This window comes from Pinus tabuliformis, chromosome 8 (genome assembly GCF_031772625.1).
Source record: "Pinus tabuliformis cultivar Carrire ecotype Pingquan chromosome 8, CPIR1, whole genome shotgun sequence".
In the NCBI taxonomy this organism is placed as follows: domain Eukaryota; kingdom Viridiplantae; phylum Streptophyta; class Pinopsida; order Pinales; family Pinaceae; genus Pinus; species Pinus tabuliformis.
Window position 1 is genome coordinate 308,488,340 of NC_142294.1, and position 27,617 is coordinate 308,515,956.

Consider the following 27,617-nt stretch of genomic DNA (forward strand, 5'->3'; position numbering starts at 1 on the left):
ATAGCTCCACTCTTTAGTAGAAAAATGATATTTTTTCATCAAAAATTATATCTGACTTAGTCCATAAATTGCAAAGGTATCGTTCATGAACGAATGGAAGGATTAGAATATCTCGTTTCTTTCCTCTTTTTTTATCAATATAAATGGGACCAATCCCTACATTGTGTATTGGTACATACAAACGATAAAATATCTTTGCCTCTCCCTGCTATTATGTACGAACAAAATTGTTTCAAACCTGTTCCATCATTAGCAATGTCCAAGTGAATAGATGTTCACTTTCGAGATGATCCGGGTCTAGCTCGATAACATGATCTCTTCCCCTATCAAATCTATTTTGACAGTAAAAAAGAAAAGTAATGAATACAACCCACCCCAACAAGTTGAATACTATATGGGTGGGTAGGGTGGTGTTCATCACGTCACGCTCACTCGTGAAGAAATAGAAGATTGATTCTCCTCACCATATGAATAGTGAGTCGATGGCGGCCTTATAGTCGAGAGTTCGGCAGGCTCACCCTACCGGGCCTCTCCCGTTGGTCGAGCGATGGCGGCCTTTTAGTCGAGAGTTCGTTACCTCACCCTGCCGGGCATATGAAATGTACTCCTTCGCTCGTGTAGCCAAGCCAGGCCGGCATCAGAGGGACGGAGTCACTCACTATTCATATGGTGAGGGTTCTTTTAGAAAAGGTAGAACGGACCTGTCAAATGTCACCTATCAAACATATCATAGGGTCGAACTAGGTTCCGTCAGGTAACAATAACCGTACCATTAATCAATACTCACATTACTCGAGATTACCGCCACTCGGATTTGAACTGAGATGCTCTCGCACTGCTCCCTAAGAGCAACGTGTCTACCAATTTCACCACGGCGGCTTCGTAGGGACCATACTAGCTTATTTACACAAGATCGTCAATGTTATGGAACGTGTCTAGCAGAGGGAGTGATCTGTGAATATAATATAAGTCCAAATAAGATTTAAGTTCGGGCATTAACATTTGAATCAATTTTATGTTGGTTGATAGTTATAACGGAGCATGGCGCAGCTTGGTAGCACGCCATCTTGGGGTAATGGAGGTCGTGGGTTCAGCTCTCGTTGTTTCGAAAGAGAATGGGAAATAGTCACATGCGTTATCGTACAAAGAATATATGTAAATTTTCGCTTATTTCGCTTACGATGGGAAGAATCGGAACAGCTAGATTCCAAACAATAAATGGTTATACCATCACTTTATAATTTTTTTGATTGGATGGTTTGATTATATACATATCTAGAACGAAACTATGTTTTTGATCCATGATCTCCCATATGATTATTATCATGTTAGACTTTCCAATTTTAGGGGAGACATCCAAATATATTTATAGCTCCCAATAATATTACATACAGACTAATATTACCATATATAAGCTGTTAATGAATGAATTGATCCTATTTTGAGCTACTAAGATGTAGAAGGGGGTTTCATCAATAGGATCAAATTGCACTAGATTAGTCAGCTCTTTTTATGTAAGAGGGTTTGGGTGGTTCTCGAAAGAAAATAGCGAAAAAGATTATCCCTAGGGTCGATACCAACAGGAATGTATAAACCAATGCTTCCATAGATTTGATTTGATCGTAATTTACAATTATGGAGATAGCTTTCGTACTAATATTTATTAGAGAAGAGATAGGAGCAATATCATACCACTTGTCTTTTAGTAGTTGGATCTCCCAGTTTTTGGAATGCTCCAAATTCTACTCGAGCATCCAGATCCAAGTCGATACTAGCAAAAACATCTCTGAATAAGGTCCTAGCACCATGCCAAATGTGTCCAGAAAAGAAAAGGAGAGCAAATGTAGCATGTCCAAAAGTAAACCAACCCCTTGGACTACTACGAAAAACACCATCAGATTTTAGAGTAGCACGATCTAATTCAAAAATTTCACCTAATTGAGCACGTCTAGCGTATTTTTTAACTATAGCAGGATCACCAAAACTGACCCTGTCAAGTCCACCACCATAGAACTCAACAGTTACACCTACTTGTTCAACACTATACTTTGATTCTGCCCTCCTAAAAGGAACATCGGCTTTCACAATTCCTTCTTTGTCCACCAGAACTACTGGAAATGTTTCGAAAAAGGTAGGCATACGACGTACAAAAAGCTCATTTCCCTCCTTATCTTTGAAGATAGGGTGTCCTAACCAACCAACAGTTATTCCATCTCCATTGTCCATTGCACCTGCTCTGAATAACCCCCCCTTAGCTGGATTATTACCAATGTAATCATAAAAAGTGAGTTTCTCGGGAATTTTGGACCAAGCTTCTAATAGGCTTAAATTTTCGGCCAGACCGGCACGAACCCGTCGATCTATTTCTTGTTGGAAGTATCCCTGATCCCACTGGTAACGAGTGGGACCGTATAATTCGACCGGAGTAGTTGCGGAGCCATACCACATGGTCCCAGCAACAATGAAAGCTGCAAAAAACACAGCAACAATACTGCTGGATAGGACCGTTTCAATATTCCCCATGCGTAATCCTACGTATAAACGTTGGGGAAGACTAACACTGAGATGGAATAGACCTACTAATATACCCAAAATACCCGCTGCTATATGATGAGAAACTATTCCTCCTGGAACAAAAGGATCAAAACCTTCAGCTCCCCATGCTGGATCCACTGGTTGTATTTTTCCAGTTAGTCCATAAGGATCAAACACCCATATCCCAGGGATGGATTCATGAGAGTAAACTTCAATGACCAGAGTGAAACATGGATATATAGCTCGAAAACGTCAGAAAAAAATTCTTGCATTTGTATCAGGCTCTCGAGGGGCCCATTCGAAACTTTTTCGAACTGCTAACCAACGGAAAGCTAGAGCCTTAGTTTCTGCCCACTGAGATAGAGGTAAACGCAAGAGAGATCTTCGTCGTTTGTGGATTACTCGGATCAATGCAGTAGCTCGTGCCAATGGGGTTTCTTATAATAGATTCATCCAATATTTGTACAAGAGGCAGTTGCTTCCAAATCGTAAAACACTTGCACAAATAGTTGTATTAGATAGTAATTGCTTTTCCACCATCTTTAACAACTTATCGTATGATGAAATAGGTTAGGTATAGATGAAATAAACAGGTAAAGATGGAATGGATAGAACAGATTCTCCCGGAGAATTCCCTCCGCGAAGGTCGAAATATTGAAAAGTTTTTCATATTGGATTGGAAATGAACGAAAAGAATTCAATCCAATTCTTTTCCAAAAATGAAATCCTGTTGACTTTTTCAACAATAGACTCAAGATATACATCTATAAAACGACAAAATCCTTCAAATTGTATCTTACCAAATTCAGGGATTGTAAACGCTCCCTCATTTTCATCTAATCGCATTGGAAGTTTCCCATCTGTAGAAAAATCTATTCAATTATTCCCAATTGATCTATATGGATCAATCCGACAAAAAAGATTCGGATGTATATTCAGTCTTCACTATATCCCATGAAATTCTACCCGTATCCAGATATACTTCCAATTAAAAAAAAAAGGATAAGGAAGAGGTACTTTGATACTTTCTTCCAACCACGTGAAATGGAGCTATGAACGAATGAATCAAACCATTCTTAAATGTTAATACTTGGTGGTCCGGTACTTGGAGGCAATTATCACACGATGGCGGCCTTTCAGTCGAGCATATATTTGTTTCACACAGCATCTCCCTTAAATAAGATAGCTTAGCTTTTTGTCTTGGCACTGGGTATCGATCTCCTTACTAACCGATTGCTTCACCTGGACGTGGAACTGCTAGCATCTATATCTATCACTTGGAAGCCATGTATTGTGTGGCACCTTGCCTGGAATCCGTGTGCTGGGTGGTATCCTCCTCCTTTCCATCCTTACGCGTACTGGGCACGGACTATAGCTTCCTGCACGGACTAGGGGTTCTTGCTGCACCTACCTTTTAGCTCAACTTACAACTGGCACTGGCAAAGACTTCTGGCATCAATTATGACTCCTGGCTATCAGCAACGATCTTCTGTCTGACAATGACCGGCTATGTGGGCAATGTCGGGTGGTTATGATTGGGACAGCTCTAGGCGTGCTACTCGCTGGGTCATTAGTGAAAGTTCCCCCAGATGTGCATGTTCCCGGAAAGACATGTGCTATGTTGTCGTAATTATGCCATGTTATCAGTGCTATGAAGATTGAATAACTGGCTAGCCGAAGAAGCAGTTTCACCAATGGCGGATACGGAAAGAGGGTTTGACCACCAGACGCAATGGATATAGTCTCAAAGGACAAAAGATTCGATCTGTCCATGGGATTCCCATATCTCGGCGACATAGCCAAGCGGTAAGGCAGAGGACTGCAAATCCTCCATCCCCAGTTCGAATCCGGGTGTCGCCTTGTTGAGGTAAGTAAATGAAAGGAAAAGTCTGTATTTCCATTACAGAACCTCTGGAGACATATTGGTACATATTACCAATATAGATAGTGAGTTACGTACATTTGATCCCGATTCCATCGTGAATGTACGACCCTCGAGTTAGTTATAGTAACTTGTTGGTCAATGAACAAATGGATTTATTGATCTCCCATATCAGCTCGAACGTTAGTAACGTTCAGAATGCAAAGGTGGACCATTCATTTCAACTTCAACTCATTCATTTCAACTTCAACTTTGCACTATGGTTAATAGTTCCCTTATCATCTCGATGATGAAATCATTATTTTTTAGAGAACATGATCCGTATGGATATAGTCGATATAACTTGGGCTGCTTTAATGGTAGTTTTTACATTTTCCCTTTCACTCGTAGTATGTGGTATTTTGGTGGAATTATTCAGAACAGTAAAAATAACTAAAGAATTTGTTCCATTCCGATCCAATACATTGCACAACAATTTATAACAATTGAAGAGTATTACGTCCAATAGGATTTGAACCTATACCGAAGGTTTAGAAGACCTCTGTCCTATCCATTAGACGATGGACGCTCTTTTTTTTCTCTTCCCTTTTTTTTATTTGAATTCCCTTTGGCATACATTGTCCCGATCTACCTTTTTATTCACACTGAGGTTATAGGATAGGAAAAGAATGGAATCTATTTCACATTAATTGATTTCGAGTGAATTGTGAAATTATGTTATATACTTAATCACTTTATATCTACCTATTCTATATCTATCTAGATAGATATAGAATAGGTAGATATCTGTTAGCGAGTAGCGGGAATCGAACCCGCATCGTTAGCTTGGAAGGCTAGGGGTTATAGTCGACATTGATTATTCGATGTCTCTAATTCAGAACCGAACATGAGAATTTCATGTCATTCGGCTCCTTCATGGGAGATAGAGAGCAGTATGAGGGAAGAAGCGGAGTATTTATATCAAATCTTTTTGAAAGGAATTTTCAATTCCTTTCTTTCTCCTCTTTTTTTCTCTAATAAAAAACCCTAATTTATTATCGTACCCATGGCATCTACGTCAGTTTATTCTCTTTTTTTAGTGAAGGGCACAAAATCGTAGAATACTTACTCACTTTCTAGATGATCCTGATAAAAAGATAAATTTGAAAAGTTTAAAATAATCACAAATCTTTCTAGTTACTCCGTTCCCTATTTCTACTGATTCTGATCCATTGGAAAATCCTACATGATCGTTCTCCAGATCAAACCGATTCAAGATTCGAAATTCTCTACGACATTTTGGAAGCAAAATATCTTCTAAATCGAGGGAACTAAAAATCTTTTTTTCATCCCCTAGAATTTTCCCGCGTTGCACAGATCCATCATAAAAATCTCCATCTATCCATTCCTCGGCTCTTTTTTTAAACTTCAATGAAATACTTACGATTTTATACATCAGGAATTGGTCATCCACTATGCTTGATAAACGATATGGTTGGAAGACCATTATTTTTTTATCTTCCCTTATTTCATTGTCATTGCGTACCTTTCCCCGAACATTCATCTGAAGAGCAAGTTCTTTCGATATTTTATTTGCACTGCTATTCTTCTGAATAGCAATGCAAAAGGCCATTAGACTCAGGTCAATATTTCCCGCCACTCTAGGTCCAGATCTTGGTACCGGACCGTAACGATCGGAGTCGAATCGCGAATCTATTAATGAAGCGAATTTGATGAAACCACAATTAATACTGTAAAGGAGCATTCATAAACTGGAGAGTCTGGCCCAATTCGTTCGACAGATCGTTTGGGGTAGTTGAAATATCTGGATTCAAAATTGTTTGATCGAGTAAAGGTAACTTCATAGGATTCATCATTGGCTTTATGTCATTTTGTACTTCCCTCCCCCACTTGGAAATTAAGGACCATTCCAATGTTCCTCTTCGCCACGCATGGACTGAACCAACGATGAAAATAAGCACGAGAACTGAAGCTCCTATAAATGCAGATATACCCTGTATAGTAGAACTCATTCGTCGTGAGGAAGAACGAAAATCTTTTATCCTGGCAACCAATCGCTCTCCTGACTCATGGAATTAATAAACCTAGTCAGTACACTATTTATCTTACACATCTATACTCGAGTATTTAGGACTCATTGTGAGTGTATAAATCCCTGATCTACTCAGGGAAAACCTCCCGATATTTGGTACTAAACTGCTCTCAACTTCTGATCAGTAAAGGGAATTCCTCGCTCGCTTAATTGGAACGAGGAACAGAAGCTCGTTTCTCTAGGTCTACTTATGATTCAAGTCATATAGCTTTCTCCATTGACTCATTCGACTTAACCGCGAATTGATTCAATCCTATTCACAATTATCACATTCCCTCCCCAATCAGTTTGATTAAATGCGTTACATGAATTAGTCCATTTATTTCTCTCCAGTATCAAATTTTATTATCTAGATATTGAAGGGTTCTCTATCTATTTAGGGTTCTCTATCTATTTTATGTATTATTGTAAAGATATCAGTTGCTCAAGGCCATAGGTTCCTGATCGAAACTACACCAATGGGTAGGAATCCGAAGAAGACAAAATAGAAGAAAAGTGATTGATCCCGACAACATTTTATTCATACATTCAGTCAATGGAGGGTGAAAGAAAACCAAATGGATCTAGAAGTTATTGCGCAGCTCATTGTTCTGACTCTAATGGTTGTATCGGGCCCTTTAGTTATTGTTTTATCAGAAATTCGCAAAGGTAATCTATAATTACAATGAGCCATCTCCGGAGATGGCTCATTGTAATGATGAAAACGAGGTAATGATTGATATAAACTTTCAATAGAGTTGATTGATAACTCCTCATCTTCCTATTGGTTGGACAAAAGATCGATCCATATGTTACAATCAGATCGTGGCGAGTATAGTTCAGTGGTAAAAGTGTGATTCGTTACATTATCAACTCGAATAGTTGAAGGATCTTTTACATGGATCTTTGATCCATCTAAAGCTCTATTTCCAGATAGGTTCAAAACCTTCCCTATGAATACCCAGGAATAGCATACCTTCTCGTAATCTGGGTCTGAAATGATGAAAGATAAACACATTTTTGGTTCCAAGATAGCGACACAGAATGTTTGAAAGGTTAGATAAATTACAGATCTATGGGGAAGATATTTTTTCATCGTGACTAAGCCTTCAACTTATGGATGGAAGGACCCCAGGTTGAAGCCGAATAGCTATGGTTGAAGCCGAATAGCTATAGAACTATGACTTTGGTTTACTTGGGTTATCGGCATTTCGTTCGAGCTCGGTGGAATTTGTTCTCCTAGGGATCAGAATCAGTAGAAATAGGGAACCAAGTAACTAGAAAGATTTGTGATTATTTTAAACTTTTCAAATTTATCTTTCTATCGGGATCATCTAGAAAGTGAGTAAGTATTCTACGATTTTGTGCCCTTCACTAAAAAAAGAGAATAAACTGACGTAGATGCCATGGGTACGATAATAAATTAGGGTTTTTTATTAGAAAAAAAAAAGAGGAGAAAGAAAGGAATTGAAAATTCCTTTCAAAAAGATTTGATATAAATACTCTGCTTCTTCCCTCATACCGCTCTCTATCTCCCATGAAGGAGCCGAATGACATGAAATTCTCATGTTCGGTTCTGAATTAGAGACATCAGATTGATTCTTAGAAAGTTGATTTTTGTTGTACATTTTTGTTTTGAGGCCGATTTTTTACCTCAAAATTTATCTAATGCTAGCTAATTAAATCATATTAATTGAGGTAAATCAATATTGCTCTAGAGCTAAGTTGCACGAAATACCAAAACTTTTCGGAGTATCCGAAATGGGTACGTTTAGAAACGACACCTCCCAAAAATGGAAACATTAGCTAAAAGGTCATATATGTATATATAAATAAATATATATATATATATATATATAAGTGAATAACACATTATCTTGCAAGAAAAAAGGGAATAAGACCCAAAAATGACAATTTAGAAGCAAAAATAAGTCTACATTAACTCTAATAGATGATTACATTACGGTCGAGTTTCGATCGATTTTTGGCCAAGTTTCGTAGTTTCGGGTACGGGTACGACCCGAAAATATCGCGTTCCTTGAACTCATTTGACTCATATTCATAATTCAGTGCCATTGTCAGTCCTCAAAATCTTGATCTTCTTTCCGGTCATATTTTCCACCAAGGCTTTGAAGGTACGGAACCACATGAAAGCCTCATCCTTCTTCTTCAAGAAGTATATCCAGGTTTTGCGAGAGAAGTCATCAGTAAATGTCATATAGTAAGAACATCCCCCCAGGGATGTTACAGGCAACATACCAGAAAGATCAGAATGGACCAGTTGCAATATCTCAGATGCCTTTGTGACACTTGAGGGGAAAGGTCCCCTTGTATGTTTTCCTTCAGCACAGCCCTTACATACACCTTTATGATTATTTCCAAAATCAGGCATCCCTGTCACCACCTTCCTTGCTTCGGGAAGAGCCTTGTAATGAAGAAATCTTCGGTGCCATAGTTCGGTTTGACGGATAGTATCACAAGTCATAGCTCCCAACGGACTCCCTCCAACCTGGTAGAGTGTACCAACTCTAAAACCAATTGAGATAGCTTCCTTGAAGCTCTTCTTCCACATGAGTACCTTTCCATCAGAGAAAGTTACATTGAATCCTTTGTCTTCCATGGCAGATACAGACACAAGGTTCTTCTTCAATTTGGGTACATAGAGTACATCTTGTAGATGGAGGACTTGTCCTTGAGACAAGTGGAGGGTCACAGTCCCGGTCCCTTTCACAGGATAAGTGGCATTATCCCCAAGGGTAATTTCTAGATTAGTATCCCTTTCAACCATGTCAGAAAGTGCTTCCTTGAATCTGGTGATGTGTCTTGAGGCACCACTATCGATTAGCCAGACATCCATAGTGTCGGGCGGAGATGCAGCTGAGAGAGCAGATATTAGAATATACTCATTTCTTTTATCAACAACATTAGACTCCTCATACCTGGTATTTCTGGTCCTTTTAGAAGGTGGATGGTTTCCTTCAAAGTGAGCCTTCCTCTTTCCTTTGGATTTGTCATTTCTTTGATTCCCATTCCTTCGGTTGTTGTTGTTGTCGTCACTATCGGGAGAATTCTTCTGGAAGGGGCATTCTCTAGCATAGTGTCCAGTCCTATGGCAGGTGAAACATTTACCCTTCTTCTTTTGAGTCTTAGTCCTTCCTTTGTCCTTGGAACCACCAGAGTTCTTCTTTCGGGAATGAGCAACATAAGCAGCATTTCTTTCATTATCAAATTCCTTCATCCTTGTTTCTTCTTGCATACATCTAGACAGAAGCTCATCAAAGTTAGGGATGGTATTATTGTTGAGAATGGTAGTTGTGAATACTTGCCATTCATATGGAAGTCCTCCAAGTGCGGTGAGAACCATCTCACGATCAGCTATTGTCTCCCCAATAGCTAGCAGATTGTCCCTGGTTTCGGTCAACTTCATAAAGAAAGTTTGAATAGACTCGTCTCGGCCCTTCTTCATATTCTTCAACTTGTTCTTGAGGAATAGCACTTGGTTCACATTGTTTACTCGGAACATAAGTATCAGTTTGTCATACATCTCCTTGGATGTGCCTAGTTCAGATATGTAGGCAACCAGACTCTTATTTATGGATTCCCTGATCAGCAGTTTTGCTCTGATTTCTCCCTTCTTATACTTGTGTTTAACAGCAGCAGAGGCATTTGATGGAGGTTCTTGAATCTTCCCTGTCACATGATCTAGGAGATCATGATCTTCTAATTTGAGATCTAATAACATCTTCCAGGCATGGAAGTCATCACTTCCAGTCAGCTTGTCATTCTCCCTGAATTCAAGCTTAGAGGAATCCATTTCCTTCGATGATGATTGCTATAGATAGAGTTTGTCTTCACCTCAGCTCTGATACCATGTAAAGTTTTGTAGATGTTCTATGCTAAGAGCAATTTCACTTTTCTCACAGCAATCATACAAGTAGATAAGCAAAACGCAGATAGAACATATAAGCAGATCTTACAGAAGACAAATCAGAAACAAGAAAAATGTATGTGTTTGTTTCGGCGGTCAACAGGATGCTTCAACCAGCAAAGTCTCCTTTGGTCAGCCAGCCCAGCATGTGTCACAACAACCCTCCAACCAGTAGATGAGTCAACCCAAGTCAGTTCTACAAAAGTCAATGCTGTCCTGAAAAGTCAACGCAGGGGCAGCAAGCTAAAAGTCAACGCAGCAGCAAAACGGTCAACCCTTTGACCTCGATTTTTGTGCCAGGTAGTATGGCCTTCAAAAATCGAACCTCCCACAAGTTTTCAGCTTGTTTGGACCAAGCGTTGACCAAAGTCAACGCTGGTCAAACTTCTGCGAAACCCTAGCAGCAGAAAAATCCTCTTCGTCCTTCCCACGTGTGGCTGAAATTCGTCCTCCAGGTAGCTCGTACTTTTTAGGATGAGAGAGGAAGATGTGAGTTGTTTTTGTGATCCAATTCTCTCCAACTTTTCCTGTATATATATATCCATCAATGAGGGTGTGTGACACATCTGTTGGGCATGTGAGCCTACATTACAAAACTGGCTGACCTTTGCACATATAATTTATTAAGAATAATAAATTCAAAATATAAGTTCTGCTCATCGGATTAAGACTATTTTTATATGGATTTTACACCTCTCAGAAAGAGGAATCCAACAAAAATATTAGCCTCTTAATCTGAGCATCAGAACATGGAGTTTGGACCTAGTTGTCCAAATTTAACATCTAGCCCAAGAAGAAAGTCATCCACCTTTTTTGCAGTAAACTTGTGGAAAAATTTTCTTTTGCAAGGGTTCGAAAATTTTTTCGGGTCCTAGGGCCTAACCATCCAACCTCTTTCCCTTAGCCATGAGCCCCAAAGAGCTTATTAGGCCCTCAACCTCCCTCTCCATTGAGCCTCTAGCCCTTTATGGGCTAGCCGCAGCCCCTAGAGGCCCTTCAAGGGCCTCGTCGCCCTTGGTTTGGCTATCTGCAGGCCTGAAAAGGCCTCCACCTCCCTTGTTTGGCTTAGTCGCGGGCTTGGGGAACCTTCTAAGGTTCTCAGCCCCCCTTTAACCCCTTGTCACGGCCCCAGAAGTGCTTAAACCTTGGCCGCTAGCCCTTATAGGGTTGTTCCTAGCCCTGCGTCAGCCTCTAATGACTTAACGTCAGCCCTTGTGGGCTCTTCTCTACTCATTCTCCCCTTTTCCAACTTCATTTGTCCTATCTTTTCCCTTCTTTGTTCTCTAGCCTTGTCTTGTGCCTCTTCTAGCCCTAGTCTTGTGGTTTTCCTAGCCTTGAAGCCTTTCCCTTGGCTTATATTCAGTAATCTCTGGTTTTGGCATTGTTAAAGTGTGCTAACCTATGCTGCAGGAAACGTGGGGTAGGAGGGCGTTTCCGTACGGAAACGAGTACAAAACACTGAAACGCGTTTGGTACGGCCCTGAAACGCGTTTCAGGCCGTACTACCACGTTTCACGAAGCTAAAACGTGGCCAGTACGACCCACGTTTCAGCATTTACTTGTGTTTTTTTTTATTTTATTTTTTTATTTGTTTTCTAATCTATTCTTACGTTAGCCTAGTGACTTCTAGTTGCTTCCAGATGCCTGTCTAGAGTTATAAAAGTGAACTTTTGCCCTAGTGTTGATATGCAGTTCATGGTAATGTTCTCCTTTATTTTTCATTTTCATCCTTTTACTTAAATTTTTAACATTACCATGAAATGACTCAGGATGTTTGAGAGTGGTTTCGCCCTCATTGGATTTCATATGGAGAAAGTAGAATTTTAGATCTCACTCAAAATCCAGTAGACTTATCTGTTTTTCAGGATTTCAGGATTGGGGGGATTGCAATGTTTCCATTGGATTTTATCATGTACTAGGGTATGGAACTTGTATTTAATCGAGAGAACAAAGCCCTCTATGCAGGGGAGACTCCCAATAATCAAGAGAATGTAGGGTACTAGGGTATGAAACTTGTATTTAATCAAGAGCACTAAGGTCATTCGACTATGTAAGAGGAGACTCCCAATCAAGCACGAGACAAAAAATTAGAAATTTCTCGTGGCTGATTTTGGATATTTCTATTTTCATTATGTGATTATTCATGAGTAAATGTGATGTAAATTTAGATACTTATAGTTTATGCATTGACAATTGACAATTTTATCATAATGTAATAAATTAGAATGTATCATATATGCTTTAGGATTGCACATATTTCTTAAATGTCCTAATATATATATATATATATATATATATATATATATATATATATTCACGTTTCCCCGTTTCCAAAATTTGGGGAGGTCGTGTTTCGTATCGCTTCCCGTTTCAGAAACTCGTACCCGTTTCCCCGTTTCGTGCAACCTTGGCGCTAACATTGTGGTTTTGCAACAATATTAGAGCTAACTTGGTGGTTGCAGGTAGCCAAGCTCATTGGAAGTCAAACTAGCCCTCAACTAGGCCTTTAGGCCTCTTGGTTTGCTCTCTAACCCTCTAAATTCATCATCGTCCTAATTTTAATTTCTGAAGTATTTTGTGACAGCAGTATACTTAAGGGCCTAACACATTTTAAATAAGCCTAAATTCATTAATAATTCACCTCCTGCATTAAGAAGTAAGCCTAAGTCAATTTAAGTGCATATAAGTTAGTTTCTTGTGGACTGTTTGGTTTATTTCAGAACTGGTATGTTTGCTAAAGCCAGATAAAATCACTTACAGCAGTGATTACATTTCATAACAGTGGCATAATAACTCATTGGTAATCATATTTCATCATTGTATTGTCTCTTGCACTCATTGGGCTTGCATCTCTATTCATATTTGATCATTTTTTCAAGGCTATAATAAAAATTAAAGGTCTGATAGTTACTGCATAATGTCTGATATAAAAATTACAGTGGTGATAAAAGTGGTTGAAAGTCATCTAATCTCATTTAGCTTTTGTTTCTTATATCTTGTGGATAATGGATAAGTGTTTATTTGAGTAATTGGGTGATTTTCTTAATGTTGCAACCATATGTTTATTGGTTGATCCTTATTGCATCTCTGCATCATTAATATCTATTTGCACTCTTGCATTAACAAATATAAGTGCTCTAATCAAAGCTGATAAGTGTTTAATAAAATTGTCTAATTGCTATAAGTAACATTGCCATTGAAGATCTTGTTTCTCGTTGCTCATTATTTGAATTGGACATCTCTTGTGGGCTTTTTTAATCAAGTTTAAGCATAATTGTGGTAGGTGATCTAATTGCATCCATAAGAAATCTAAATCTATTTATTGTGTATCTAATTGGCATATTGATGATTCATTGATTATAATCTTGAAGATTACTAATTGTCTTAAGAAGCATTGATCTTGTCTTGTTTATCTCTTGAGCAATTGTCTATTGATATCACTAACAACATTTTCTGGCACCGTTGAGTTTTGAGCACTTTCTCTTGTGGTTGAGATTGTCATTCATCTATTGTTTAAGTACTTCATTAAAAATCATTAAGTACTTAAGAACATTAAGTAATCTCACCTTAAGAGCACTCATATCTTGCATTAGCATTTTAGGACTAGCCTCTTGCATTAATTAATTAACCTCCAATCATAAGCTTGGTTGATAAAAAGAAAGGACCACCCTTCTCACTTAGTTTGAGAAGGATAGACCCTCGTTAATAGTTAACACGACGACCTTGCAGTTGTCAGAGCCACAGTCTCCGCAGCGCTGGAGGCATCAGGTGGTTAGATCTCAAGAAGAGGAATCGTTAATCAAGCCTCCGCTTGCTTCCCCTTGTTTTCTCTCCACAACTTATTCCCGAAACTACCCTCAAAACAATTGGGATAAGGGATTATCCTAGTTAGGCATATAAACTAAAATAGACCAAGATTATGCATCTCACTTAAATTATAGGATTTGCATTTTATATAGGATAGTGAAGCATCCTTAAGCAACAATTGTTCATCTAGTGACTTGGTAAATAATTTGTCTTAAGCAAGTAATTGACTCCATTTAAGGCACTGGTTTTCCACAATAATTTAATCAAAATCATTTAACTTGTTAATTCAACCAAGTTGCTAGGCCATTCAGTTGTGTCTTCCGGACTTGTTGGTTGCCAACGAGTCTCCCATCTTCACATTTCATAGGAACTACCCCCCATAGCTTGTTGTAGGGAGACAACTAAAACAGAGAGGGCAGGGATCAAAGTGAAAACCCCCACCCTGAGCATTGTCGCACATAGTTTGTACAATTTGAGCAACAACAAGTACTACAACCCTGTTGGTTGTCTGTGCATCTGTCTGTTCCTCATCAATGGCTCTTCCAGAAGATGGTTGTTCATCCTCCTCTATCATGGACTCAACATGAACCTCCAACTGGCTCTCTTCAAAAGGCTCATCATGCATATTGTGCATATCATCCTCCTCAGTTGACTCATGCTCCACCATATGTTGGTCATGCTGAATCGTCACTAGTGACTCATCACCCTGAATGTGTCCCATAGGGTCAACTGACTGACTGTTCACTATACACACCAGAATATAAATTTGTCCTAATGTCAACAACTCCAAATGACAGCTCATGCTCCTAAGAGGCATCCTCATATGAACCCACGAACTCATCCTGAAGTTGGAAAGGATCTCCTCTTGCTCTACCCTTGTTATCTCCTCAGTGTCACTCAAGCATGAGTGGTGAGGTCCCCAAGGTTCCTTGCAAATGAAGCAAAGACCCTTCCTCCTCAGCTCATTCTTGCTGCATGGTTGGTCACCACCAATCCTCCGCAACTCCTCCTGGGTCAATCATCTCTTGAACAGACCAATGTTCTGCTTAACCAAACTTTCAGCTAGTTTATAAGTAGCAGGTGAGACCAACTGCTCTCTCCTCTAAATGGCCAACAATCTACACTGCGACCTCCTGCAAATGGCATCATGGCCTCCCATACATGAGAATAAAATGGACTGCATGCGTGTTATGACCATGTCAAGATGATGTTTCCTAATGCTGAAGAAGCATTGGAATATCTGCAGGATCAAGTCGTCACACTCCAGCTCAAACATGAACTCATAAGATCTAGCCAAGGCCATGACTTCTAGAATCTCTAGCCTCTTCCCAAAGGTAGGGCCCTCACTGTTATCCAAATCCTGAAAGGTCTCTACTATAAGTCTGAAGACTCTAGGTATAGGTGTGGTCAGCATCATGATACTACTAAGACAAGAGGCAACTGGAAGTTTTACTCCTACACAAGCGTGCACAAATACTTGTGTTGTACTAAGGCAAGCATGGTTGGTTTGAGAGCCCAAATTAAATTTTTACCATCTGACTGATGCACCTTGGAAAGGAGTGAAGCAAGTTCTTATAGTTTTAGAACGGCTTTTACTGTAATCCCCATGAATCTCAGATCCATCCCAAGTGCATAGATTTTGTATCCCATCTCAAGCTCTTCCTATGGCTGCTCATGTTTTAGTATAGTAAGTATACCCTTGGAAAGGGATCGGTTGATGGTTGCTGTCGGTTTATTAAGGGAGTCTATGAAGGTTTGATCCATCTTTCACTTAATCGTGACAAGTATAAAGGTGATAATGGGGCCACTATTTTCTGAGTTTCAATGCATATCTTCAGTGAGAAGTTCTTCAAGCATAGTTATATTGTGCACAAGTATCATGTTTCACAGATAATTGTTACAGACTGCCTTTATTATTAGCAAGAATGTCCAAAAACCATATAATAGCTTGATAATGGAGTTATATAGTAAAAAGTCACAAGAAAGGAACCTGGTTTGTAGTACAAGATGTTCTTCAGTATTCTAGTCAACTCCCAATGTGATTTTCAGCAGTGGATTTCCTAGGTGGATATCCTCAATGGTACTGTGCAATAACCCACTAATATAGCATCCAAATAAGCACTAATTATGCGCGCAGCAAGCAAGAAAGTTTTGTGGATTGCTTCTCTACTGATGTCCTCTTGGGCGTTTCATTGTTGGACCAGCAAATAGTGCTCTGCTATAGGTGTATTATTTTACACTTTGATCCTCAACAAGCACTTCTGATCTTGGTCCCACCACACTGTGATCTTACTTCGGTGAATTGCAGCCCACAAGATAAATAATCCAAAACCAATTTCAAATATTTGGCCCCTCAAGAGTTTCGGCCTCATGAACCATTGACAATACACCTCCATTTGGTTTAGTTAATCCATGGCCAATGTACAGGAATGCGGCCTTTATGTGACTCGCTCTCCCACTGGTAATTAAGAATTTGTGGCAGAATGGATTTGAAGCTCACATTCCACCTGAAGGAAAACACAACCCCACATAGGTTCAGCATATCTCCACACAGGTTGGTCGATTTGATAATAATCTCGGCCTTCCTATATTTATGCAGCTTCCCATGCAAAGATCGTGCTTCGTGGACAGTTGAAAATATAGACTTGACCTCTACTAATTCTGCAAATTGATCCTTGCTTAGTCCTCAAATAAATTCGATGACGCCTAGCTATCGATCTGTAGAGGCGACTTAAGAACTTTAATAAGTTGCCCCAATTTTGAACTGTATTAACATGGATCGGCCCCTGGTTGATTAATTTCTCAGTTTCCCCTTGACCTCGAGCAATCAGCGCCTTTCAGTTGAGCAAAGACTCGATCAGATTCCTATGCGGTAGTCAGTGACAATTTTGTTTTGCCAATCCATGCCTCCTTCAATATAATGAATGTAATTCCCCCTCTGAATAATACTCACGGCCTCTCTTTTAACAACAGTTGCTCAATAAATTTGACCACGATCTCTTGTCCACTGGGGGACGCACATAGCATCAGAACTTCAAGCAAAATTGTGGCCCAATTTCAAAGATCGCTATCAACAAACAATAGTTGTGACTCCCACTAAATTCACTCTCCATTTGGATCGACTGATCAATGCGGCTCAAATAATTTGGTCTAGGGATGACGCAGCGTTACCTTGACATTCTACTACAGCGTGTCAATATGCTTTGTCCTCAAGGCCCACCTATACCCATTGATCTCTCCACTGCACTGTCATAGTAACAATCAGTGGTCCGTAAGACATTTCAATCAGTTGCTTCAATCCACGATTTTGATGTGGTTGTCTTCCAATAACTCCACGTAATCTGAGCTTGATTCGATTTGTCGACGTCTTGATGAATCGAGCTATCACCCAATTCTTGACCAAATTCAACTAACAAACTTCTCAACTACTATCAATGCTGGATTCAACCATGGACAGCTCATGGATTCCTCAAAGTTAAAAATCGACCTTGAATTATACACAGCCTCCTTAAAATAATTGGACGGAAATGAATTTTCGGCTTGGAATCATATGGTACCCATAATATACAAATTTGTCACACAACTATTATTCATTAGCCAATTTGCTCATTGGCTGACAAATTAAATAAAAACTTATTGAGCATTTTGTTGAGAAATTAATATTAAGGAGACAAATTTGCACTCATAAATTTATCCCTTTCGACTAGGGTTTGTCTGCGGAGAAACCCTCCTTCCTGCTCCCACAATCAACCTAATCCGATAATTTGGCGAGTAAACCCTCATGCTAGAAGGAAAACTAGCTATGATACCACTGTAATGCCCCAGCTGGAAAAATTTGGGGATTTCTCGAAATTTAACTCAACAAAAATCACTTCATAAAAATTTCATTCATTTAACAAAAGATTTCCATGTAAAATATAACAAACAGAGCATTGTAATACAATAACACAATAAACAAAAAAATCTCGGCTTTATTATATTAGATAAACTAAGGTTTACATGCTGATACAACCAATATAGCTGAGATGAGAAACTAACCTCAAAGATCTGCTCCAATGTTGCATTGGCCATCCAAAACTAAACTAAAATGAAATCACTGCACCTGTGAATTCTGAATGAATTCACCAAGGGGAGAGATGGGTTCTCGCCCACTCTCACTAAATCACCCGAAGGTTTCCATCCTGGGGCTACTAAAGTAGAGAACTTGGTCCTCCAACTCTCAATAAAGACAAAGGCTCATGTCCAAGATGTCTCTAAATGATCTCCTCCTCCTCTTTTATAGATATGATGGATAGAATCTCTAAGCCTCTAGAAGCATGTTACTTTATTATTTTATTATTATTCTAGAAGCTCCTCTCTTGACTTTATCTTAAGTGACCTTTTAATTTTATTTTATTTCACTTAAGCCACTTTTGGTCGTTTTCCTCCACTTATTTATTTTTCCCTTTTTAATTAAATGGCAAATTAAAGTCATTTTTTAATTTGGGAAAATGGTAAATCGCCCACCATACTCTCTTCGGCTACTAGAAATCACTTCTCAACATCCCATCCTATAGATCTTCTCGTTCTAGTTCCAACGAGCAATTACACCAAGGTGTTCCATCAAATATTCCTCCTAGAACACCACCTTGAGTGTAATTAATTAAGGTATGCCCAATAATAACCCTGTTTTATGAACGTTGTCGAAATGCAACAGAACCAAAGGCAAGTTGTGCGTATGATGGAATATGCAAGTGAATGCCATCGGATCCCATAAAACTCCTCAAAACTCCCCCGGAACCCCTAATGACATAAACCTGCTCTCATGACCTACCTATCCTATGCCCTAGAAATCCACCCTAGCTGTACTATAGAAGAAAATAAAAATGGTGACATGACACCTTGCTAGGGCATCACGTGAAATCCCTTAGAGAGCCAATTTTGCAGATCTGTTTGGATCAATTTTTGTGTTGTTGTCTCTCCTAGGGATCCTCAAAATTTCGCGTCATTTGAACGGTTCATTTGTGAGAAAAATTAAGCCCTAGCTCGGATTTTGAAGCACTATCTTTAATGTCATAGTGAAAGCCTTCCTTGAGGGTTGTCTTTCATCAAAGCTTGATCTTTTGCAACCCTTTCTTAGTCCTACCTTGGCCTAGGATCCTCCTAGGAGGTTTTCCCTTTCATGATCAATTCTAAAAACCTAGGTCTTGTGTGGACCCATTCTAGGTCTCTCAAGTTAAGAATCACTTATCATAGAAGCAATTGCTTGTTTTTGAAGAGCTTGTTGAGTGGTCCTAGTTCATCTTAGGAATCTTGATTCTAGGTGCATCTAAACTCTTCCACCATTATAATTCTCTAGGTCTTGGTTCCCTCCTCATCAGCCTTTCTTGGAGAGCCATTATCTTGCCTTTGAAGCAACCAAGCCATTATTTGAGTCTCTCCTTTGAATGGGCTTTGGAAATCGCAGCATACCTGGCTACTAACCCTATCATTCTTGTGATTTGCCTTATATTGGGACTCCTCCTATCAATGAAAGTCTGTAAAGAGCAAGGGACACTCACTAAGGTGACAGTGGGTTTCTATCCCATTGTTGTCATTTGGTCTAGTAGTCGTCCCTTAGGTACTCCTCCTAGGACCCCAGCGAGATTGTGTGGCAAGAGTGCTTAGTGCGAATAGGCTATGAAGGGATATTTTGGCTCTTGGAAAGTCTAAATATCAAGGGAGGGTGATTACCACAAAATCATGCCCCTTGGGTAGGCATTCATTCCAATTTCATCCATAATTTTCTTAGCCCTAGTTGTTTGCCCTAGGGTAAAACCCTAGTTTTGGTTTACAACCTCAACTTGGGGGCTTATTGAGGATTTTATGTGCCTTAATATTGTTGAGATACATTGTGGGAAACCCTTTCTCTACACCTTGACCTTTGGCCATACCAACTCTCAACCTATTAGTCAAGCCCTAGGTCCTGTGTTCCACAAATTTGGCCTCTCTAAGGAACGCAAATTGCTTGTATTCATTGATTGGGGCTTTGTACTTAAGTTTTATATTTCCCTCAGAAGCCTAATGGTCATCTTATACCTTTATACTTAGAATACCCTTATAGGTGACCTTATACTGAGACTCCTCCCATTGGTGAAAGTCCATAAAGAGCAAGGGGTAGTAGCTATGGTGACAATGGGCTACTACCTCACTGTTCTCACTTAGTCTAGTGATAGCCTCGTAGGGTTCCCCTCTCCAAGGCCTGCTAGATTTTGTAGCAACAGGATCTAGACCTTACCCTCTCACAAGACTTGTTAGATTTTGAGGCAACAAGGACAATACAAGAGTTCCTTTTATGGATGGAGCATTCAAACGCTTGGGGAACTGGGTGATGACTAATGAGGGGGGTAGAGCTCATGCTACTCCTTTTCCCACACGTTAATCAAATGTCCTAGCCATCTTTTGCATTTTATATTTTTCTTTCAATGTGGCTTTCTTATGCTTTTAACTTTCTTTCCGCTGCATCAACCTTCAATGCAAATCTCTTTGGCCCAAACTCAAGGATGAAGACGAAAGGGTGCCAATCCCCATGACCAATGATTACCATCCCAAAGAATTGAGATGAAATGATCCAGGTGGATATTGGTGGCCACCTGCCAAGTCCACCTAGACCCCCACCATTGTCTTTCTCAGCATTTTCAGTTTCCTTAATTGTAGCACAACTTACTATTTTTAGCAGTTTTTCGGGTCCTGAACTTCCGGAGCCGTTTTGAGGCCCTAAACGACGTTTTTTTGGGGAATCCGAGGGCAACATCGGTCCATGGAATGGACCGATGTTGCCCGTTCCAACAATGATAGTGCTCGGACAGATCTTTCTAATGAGCTATTGTACGCGTCAAACGGAGATCATATGCCAAAGTTACGACCCCGGGAAATTGATGTACCAACTTACCCCAAACGGGGCCCACAGTTTTGGCGTTTCATCTCCTAGGGTTAGGTTTTGGAATGTTAAGGGTTTTTTCCATTGTTTCTCAACAATAAATAGGCCTTCGAGCCTCATTGTAACACAGTTTAGAGGCATGTAGCCATCACATCTCTTCTCAGAGATAAGCTACCATCGCCCTAGCTGGTTTATTTCCATTTCTGGTTGTAAGCATTATTTCAGTATTTTCCATTAATGAAATGAAGTATTATTTCCGCTGCATCTTTGTGTATATGGTTATCTCTGTAATTTGTTGCGTTCCTATTTAAATCTAGATCAGTGGTATCAGAGCGGTCTGCTTTTTCTCTGTTTTTTCTTTGCATGTCCCCAACAAGGTCGGGATATAAGGAGTTAGGGCTTGAACTGGTTGAACCTTTGCAAGACCAGCCTCGCAAATCCCGACAGCCTCCCATGGCGGACGAGAAGAAAGACGAGGGGGCAAGAGATCCCATCAAAATCTTGCTCGAAGAAGCCCTCGAGCGACAACGGAATGCGATGATGGACAGCTTTGCCCAGATCCTTCAGCGGCTACGCAGAAGCGGCGCATCGGCTTCCAGCAGCTCCTCTGGAAACGCCACACCCTTTAAGGTACAAGTTAATTTTGAAATCCCCATATTCGAGGGTCAGATAGACGCCGATGCCGTAGATAAATGGTTAAATCTGCTAGAGGGTTATTTTTCTGTTCATGAATTTTCGAGTCGGGAAAAGATTGTTTTGCTCTTCTCAAAGCAGCCCCCCACGTCAAGGACTGGTGGGAAACCTACTGCGAGCAAAAGGATGAAAGTACTGGCTCACTATTTTCAGCCGCACCCACCTGGGATTCGTTCCGGGATGCCATCAAGGAGCAGTACTACCCTGTCGGAAGCTATGAGGATGAATACATAAAGTGGACCACGCTGCGGCAGGGAAGGGACCAAGACGTGCCGGAGTTCACCAATCTTTTCCATACCCTTCGCACAAAGTTGGGTATCAAGGATTCGGAGCAACATTTGATACTCAAATACCGTGGCTGCCTGCACAAGTACATCCAGGAAGAAATACAATTCCTAAACATCCCCTCGCTCGGCGCAGCATACTGATATGCTGTCAAGGTCGAGCAGAAGTTTAAACAAAAGAAGCGAGACTTTGGATCTGCGAATCCAAAGCAGGGGAAAGGTGCCCCTAAACCACAGAACAAAGGACAGAGCCAAGGCGGGACAGCCCAAGACAACCAGCCGAAGCAGCAAGCAAAGAACAACGCCGCGAAGCCGAGAAAGGACACTGGAAAATGGTGCGAGTTCCATAAGAGCTCCACTCACAACACAAGTGAGTGTCGGGCCAAGCAGTCACTAGTGGCTGAGCTAAAGGTTTCAGAATCAGATGCATGTTCCGACTCTGAGTCAGAACCCGATAAGGGGTATGAAAAAGGGAAGCAGATCATTGATGCGGATCCCAGCGCCACTGTTGCTACCGCCAAAGATCCAGAAAAATGAACCCGAAGATCCAGAGGAGGAAGAGCGTCTCTTCCACTCCCAGATGTGGGTAAAGGGCTCCCCGATACAGCTCATTGTTGACAGCGGGAGTCAAAAGAACCTCATTTCGGCAGAGGTCGTGAAGCGGTTGGGCTTACCGACCACAGCACATCCACAACCATACACCATTGGGTGGCTTCACCAAGGGCGAGATCTTCGCATGAGTCAGCAGTGTCACCTTCCATACAACATCAAGCCCTTCACGGATGAGGTATTGTGTGACATTGCTCCCCTTGAAGTTTGTGATGTATTACTAGGACAACCATACTTGTGGAAGCGACATGCTGTGTATGAATCAAGGCCCCGTGCTGTTATTATTACATTGGGAAATAAGTTGTTCAGGATACCAGAGGTAGCACCACCTACCGCCATCTCTTTGATTACTGCAAAACAATGCAGTAAGATCATTTCCAAAACCAGGAAATTTGTTTTCCTGATGATACGCCCTCAAGGGAAGAAGAAGACAGTGGCCGCGGCCTCCAAACGGGGTCCCTCTGCACGACAGCTACAGATGGACAAGATTGTGGAGGAGTACGAAGACATCTTCACCTCCCCGGCAGGGGTTCCTCTGCACTGTCAAGTCAAGCACTCCATCGATCTAACCCCAGGTGCGCCGCTACCCAATGGACCAATTTATCGGCGCTCCATTCTGGAGAACAATGAAATCAAGAGGCAGATTCAGGAGCTCCTGCAGAAAGGTCACATCCGTCCGAGTTCATCGCCCTGTGGGAGCCCGATCGTGTTGGTACAGAAGAAGGATGGGACGTGGAGACTCTGTATTGACTATCGGGCGCTGAACAAGATCACTGTCCGTAATAGGTACCCGATCCCGCGGATTGATGACCTCCTAGACCAACTAAAGGGGGCGAAATATTTCAGCAAGATCGATCTGAAGTCAGGATATCACCAGGTACCAATCGAACCCTCAGATGTGTGGAAGACTGCCTTCAAATCCAAGGAGGGCCTCTTCGAATGGTTGGTCATGCCTTTTGGATTGACGAATGCTCCTGCAACCTTTATGAGGCTAATGGATGACATCTTGCGGCCATTCACCAACTCCTTTGTAGTAGTATACTTGGATGACATTCTGATCTTCAGCCAGAGTTGGGAAGAGCACCTCCACCACATCCGACAGGTTCTCCAAACACTGCGGCAACACAAGCTATGTGCCAATTTGGAGAAATGCACTTTTGGCATGACCCAGGTTCAGTATCTGGGATACATCATTGATGAACAGGGGGTGCATGTCGATCCAGCCAAGGTCCAAGTCATTCAGGATTGGCCCTCTCCAACCACTCTAACAGAGCTCCGCAGCTTTCTAGGTCTTGCCAACTTCTACCGCAGGTTTGTGCTGGGGTTTTCTCATATTTCTTGGCCCTTGAGTCAAGTCACCAAGGGAGGGGCGAAAGCAAAATTCTTTTGGTCTGAATCTCAACAGAAGGCATTCAGAGAGTTGAAGGATCGCCTCTGCACGGCACCAGTGCTCGCGTTACCAGATTTACAACAACCATTTGAGGTCGAGACAGATGCCTCTGACTATGCTATTGGGGCAGTCCTTACTCAACATGGACATCCAGTGGCATATCACAGTGAAACGCTTTCAGACACAGTCCGGAAGTACCCCACTTATGATAAAGAGATGTATTCCATTGTGCAGGCCTGCCGACAATGGAAGCATTACATTTTGGGGAAGGAAACGGTCATCCACACAGACCACCGACCCCTGCAGTTCATACAGACCCAAGGGAAATTGCAGAATGATCGCCATCAGAAGTGGTCTACATACCTGCAACAGTTTCACTTGAATATCAAGTATAAAAAGGGCAGCACCAATAATGTTGCAGATTGCCTCAGTCGACCACCGATCATGGCGCTGACCACCGTGCTCAACTCTTGTGGGCACGAGACTTCTGATTGGCCACTTCTCTACAAAAGCGACCCAGAATTCGGCCACACATACCAAACACTCTTGGAGGGTCGGCATGTTGCAGATTTTCACCTCCAGGATGCCCTATTATGCCACCTCGGTCACCTTTGTGTTCCTTCAAGCGAGCGTGCCAAGATGATTTGGGAAGCACACTACAGTCGGGCTGCTGGGCATTTCGGGGTGGAGAAAACAGTGGCAGTACTGCAAAATTATTTCTATTGGCCGAATCTTCGACAGGATGTTGGGAAGTACATCCGATCATGTACTGCCTGTGCCATTGCCAAACCGACCATTAAGAAACACGGCCTCTATACCCCGTTGCCTACCCCTAGTCGACCTTGGGAATCCATCTCCATGGATTACATGTCAGGCCTTCCTTCCACTAAGCATGGAAATGACTGTGTTTTTGTGGTCGTCGACAGGTTCTCGAAGATGGCCATTATGATGGCCTGCAAGAAGAATATCACAGCAGAAGCCACTGCTAAACTCTTCCTTGAACGAGTGTGGGTGCACTTTGGGATCCCACAGTCTATCATCTCAGATCGGGACAGTCGGTTTCTCAGCACATTTTGGTCCAGTCTCTGGTCAATGCTGGACACCAAACTCACGAAGTCCACAGCCTTCCATCCTCAAACTGATGGCCAGACAGAGGTTGTCAATAGGATGATTGTGCACATTCTGCGCATGTATAACTCAAAGCATCCACGCACATGGGACGAGAGCCTCCCCTATGTTCAGCACAGCTACAACCGAGCTCTTCACAGCTCCACTGGCCATAGCCCTTTTCAGGTGGGTTTGGGATTCCAGCCACTGTGCCCCATTGATGTGGCCATACCACTTGCAGCTACTCACATGAATTCAGCTCATGTCCAGTCCGAAACAGATAAGGCCACCAGCTTCATTGAGCGCATCCAACATATTCGCCAGCAGGTCCATGACATTCTTGAGAAATCAAATGCCAAGTACAAGCAGCGACATGATCAACATCGGGTGCCACACAAGTTTCAGGTAGGCGACAAAGTCTGGTTGCATTTGCAAAAGGAACGCCTTACTGGAGCCTATCGAAATTGAGACCACTCCGATATGGTCCTTACACCATTACTAAGGCTATGGGAGACAATGCATTTGAGCTCAGCATTCCCCCATTCCTTGGCCTGCACCCAGTGTTCAATGTGGACCGCCTTCGGCCATACTTTCCACCATTGCTAGACACATCCGACATTGCAGAACAGCTCAAACCCACAGAATTAAATCCAGATTGCATGGAACAAGCTGCAACTGATCGAATCATGGACACACAGATCAAGAACACTCGCCAACAGAATATCCAACTGTATCGAGTTGTCAAAGCAGGCCAACTCCTTCAGCAGGGCAAGTGGCTCACCAGGGAACAAGTTCAGCAGAAGTTTCCTCATCTCATGGAGGAGCTCAACGCAATGGGGACCATTGCTTCCTAAGGGGGGAGGAATGATCCAGGTGGATATTGGTGGCCACCTGCCAAGTCCACCTAGACCCCCACCATTGTCTTTCTCAGCATTTTCAGTTTCCTTAATTGTAGCACAACTTACTATTTTTAGCAGTTTTTCGGGTCCTGAACTTCCAGAGCCGTTTTGAGGCCCTAAACGACGTTTTTTGGGGAATCCGGGGGCAACATGGGTCCATGGAATGGACCGATGTTGCCCGTTCCAACAATGATAGTGCTCGGACAGATCTTTCTAATGAGCTATTGTACGCGTCAAACGGAGATCATATGCCAAAGTTACAACCCCGGGAAGTTGATGTACCAACTTACCCCAAACGGGGCCCACAGTTTTGGCGTTTCATCTCCTAGGGTTAGGTTTTGGAATGTTAAGGGTTTTTTCCATTGTTTCTCAACAATAAATAGGCCTTCGAGCCTCATTGTAACACAGTTCAGAGGCATGTAGCCATCACATCTCTTCTCAGAGATAAGCTACCATCGCCCTAGCTGGTTTATTTCCATTTCTGGTTGTAAGCATTATTTCAGTATTTTCCATTAATGAAATGAAGTATTATTTCCGCTACATCTTTGTGTATATGGTTATCTCTGTAATTTGTTGCATTCCTGTTTAAATCCGGATCATGAAATAACACAAAGGACGGAAAGTGGTAAGTATGGAATATATTGGACATGCTACTTCAATCCAAATCTCTCAAGTAGTGCCCTTCCTAAAACCCTCATACTTCAAAGGAGGTCCCACAAGACTAGAATCAAAGACTAACCTCCCACATGAAGTGAGGGAACAAGAATACAATCAAGATCGGTCAATCATCCAGTTTTCCCCTTGATCCATACAATATGCTCCAAAACATTAAGTGAAAGCACATAATTACAAAATGGATAAAGTACGTGTCGATGGATGACCCACCATCCTTCAAGAAGAAACATCAGATGGGAGAGAAAAATCTCACTAGAGCAAGCAGTGGAGGATCCTAGCATCATGTTATGTGTTAATCACATAGGGTTGTTGGCTAGCTTCCTGTCCAAGGAGCAGAAAAGTTTTCTCCTATGGGTTCCCCAATTTTTGGTGGGTAATAGTCAATGTTCCACAAGGACGCATCCTCCAGGGTTGAGTGCGTGCACCCCTCACACCCCACGCACCTGGGACGAGGGGACGTCTGGGGAAACGTTTCCCCACGTCCCCCTTTTGGGGAGAACGTATCCTCCAGGGTTGAGTGCGCGCACCCCTCACACCCCATGCACATGGGACGAGGGGACGTCTGGGGAAACGTTTCCCCACGTCCCCCTTTTGGGGAGACATGGGGAGACACAGGAGGGGGCATTTCCCCAGTGTGGGGAGCGCGACTCCCCAAAAGGGGGACGCCTATGCATCCCCCCTCAAAATGGTTGTAAACAATTATTTATGACAGGGGAAACCAAGTATTTGACCATATTTCCTTACTAATGCTATACAATTCATGGTAATGTTAAATTCTTAAAGTAAAAGGATGAAAATGAAGGATGAAAGTAAAAGTGACATTCTCCTTTATCTTTCAT

At 41.5% G+C, this 27,617-nt stretch overlaps 1 protein-coding gene and 1 non-coding gene across 4 annotated transcripts in view; one reads left to right on the forward strand and one right to left on the reverse strand.

The window, feature by feature from the left end:
* The window catches only part of LOC149235370 (endoribonuclease Dicer homolog 3a-like), a 421,567-nt gene that overhangs the window by 235,630 nt on the left and 158,320 nt on the right, over positions 1-27,617 (reverse strand). The window lies entirely within an intron of this gene.
* On the forward strand, positions 4,325-4,395 carry TRNAC-GCA (transfer RNA cysteine (anticodon GCA)). The gene has a single exon. It is a non-coding gene; the product is annotated as a tRNA-Cys (tRNA).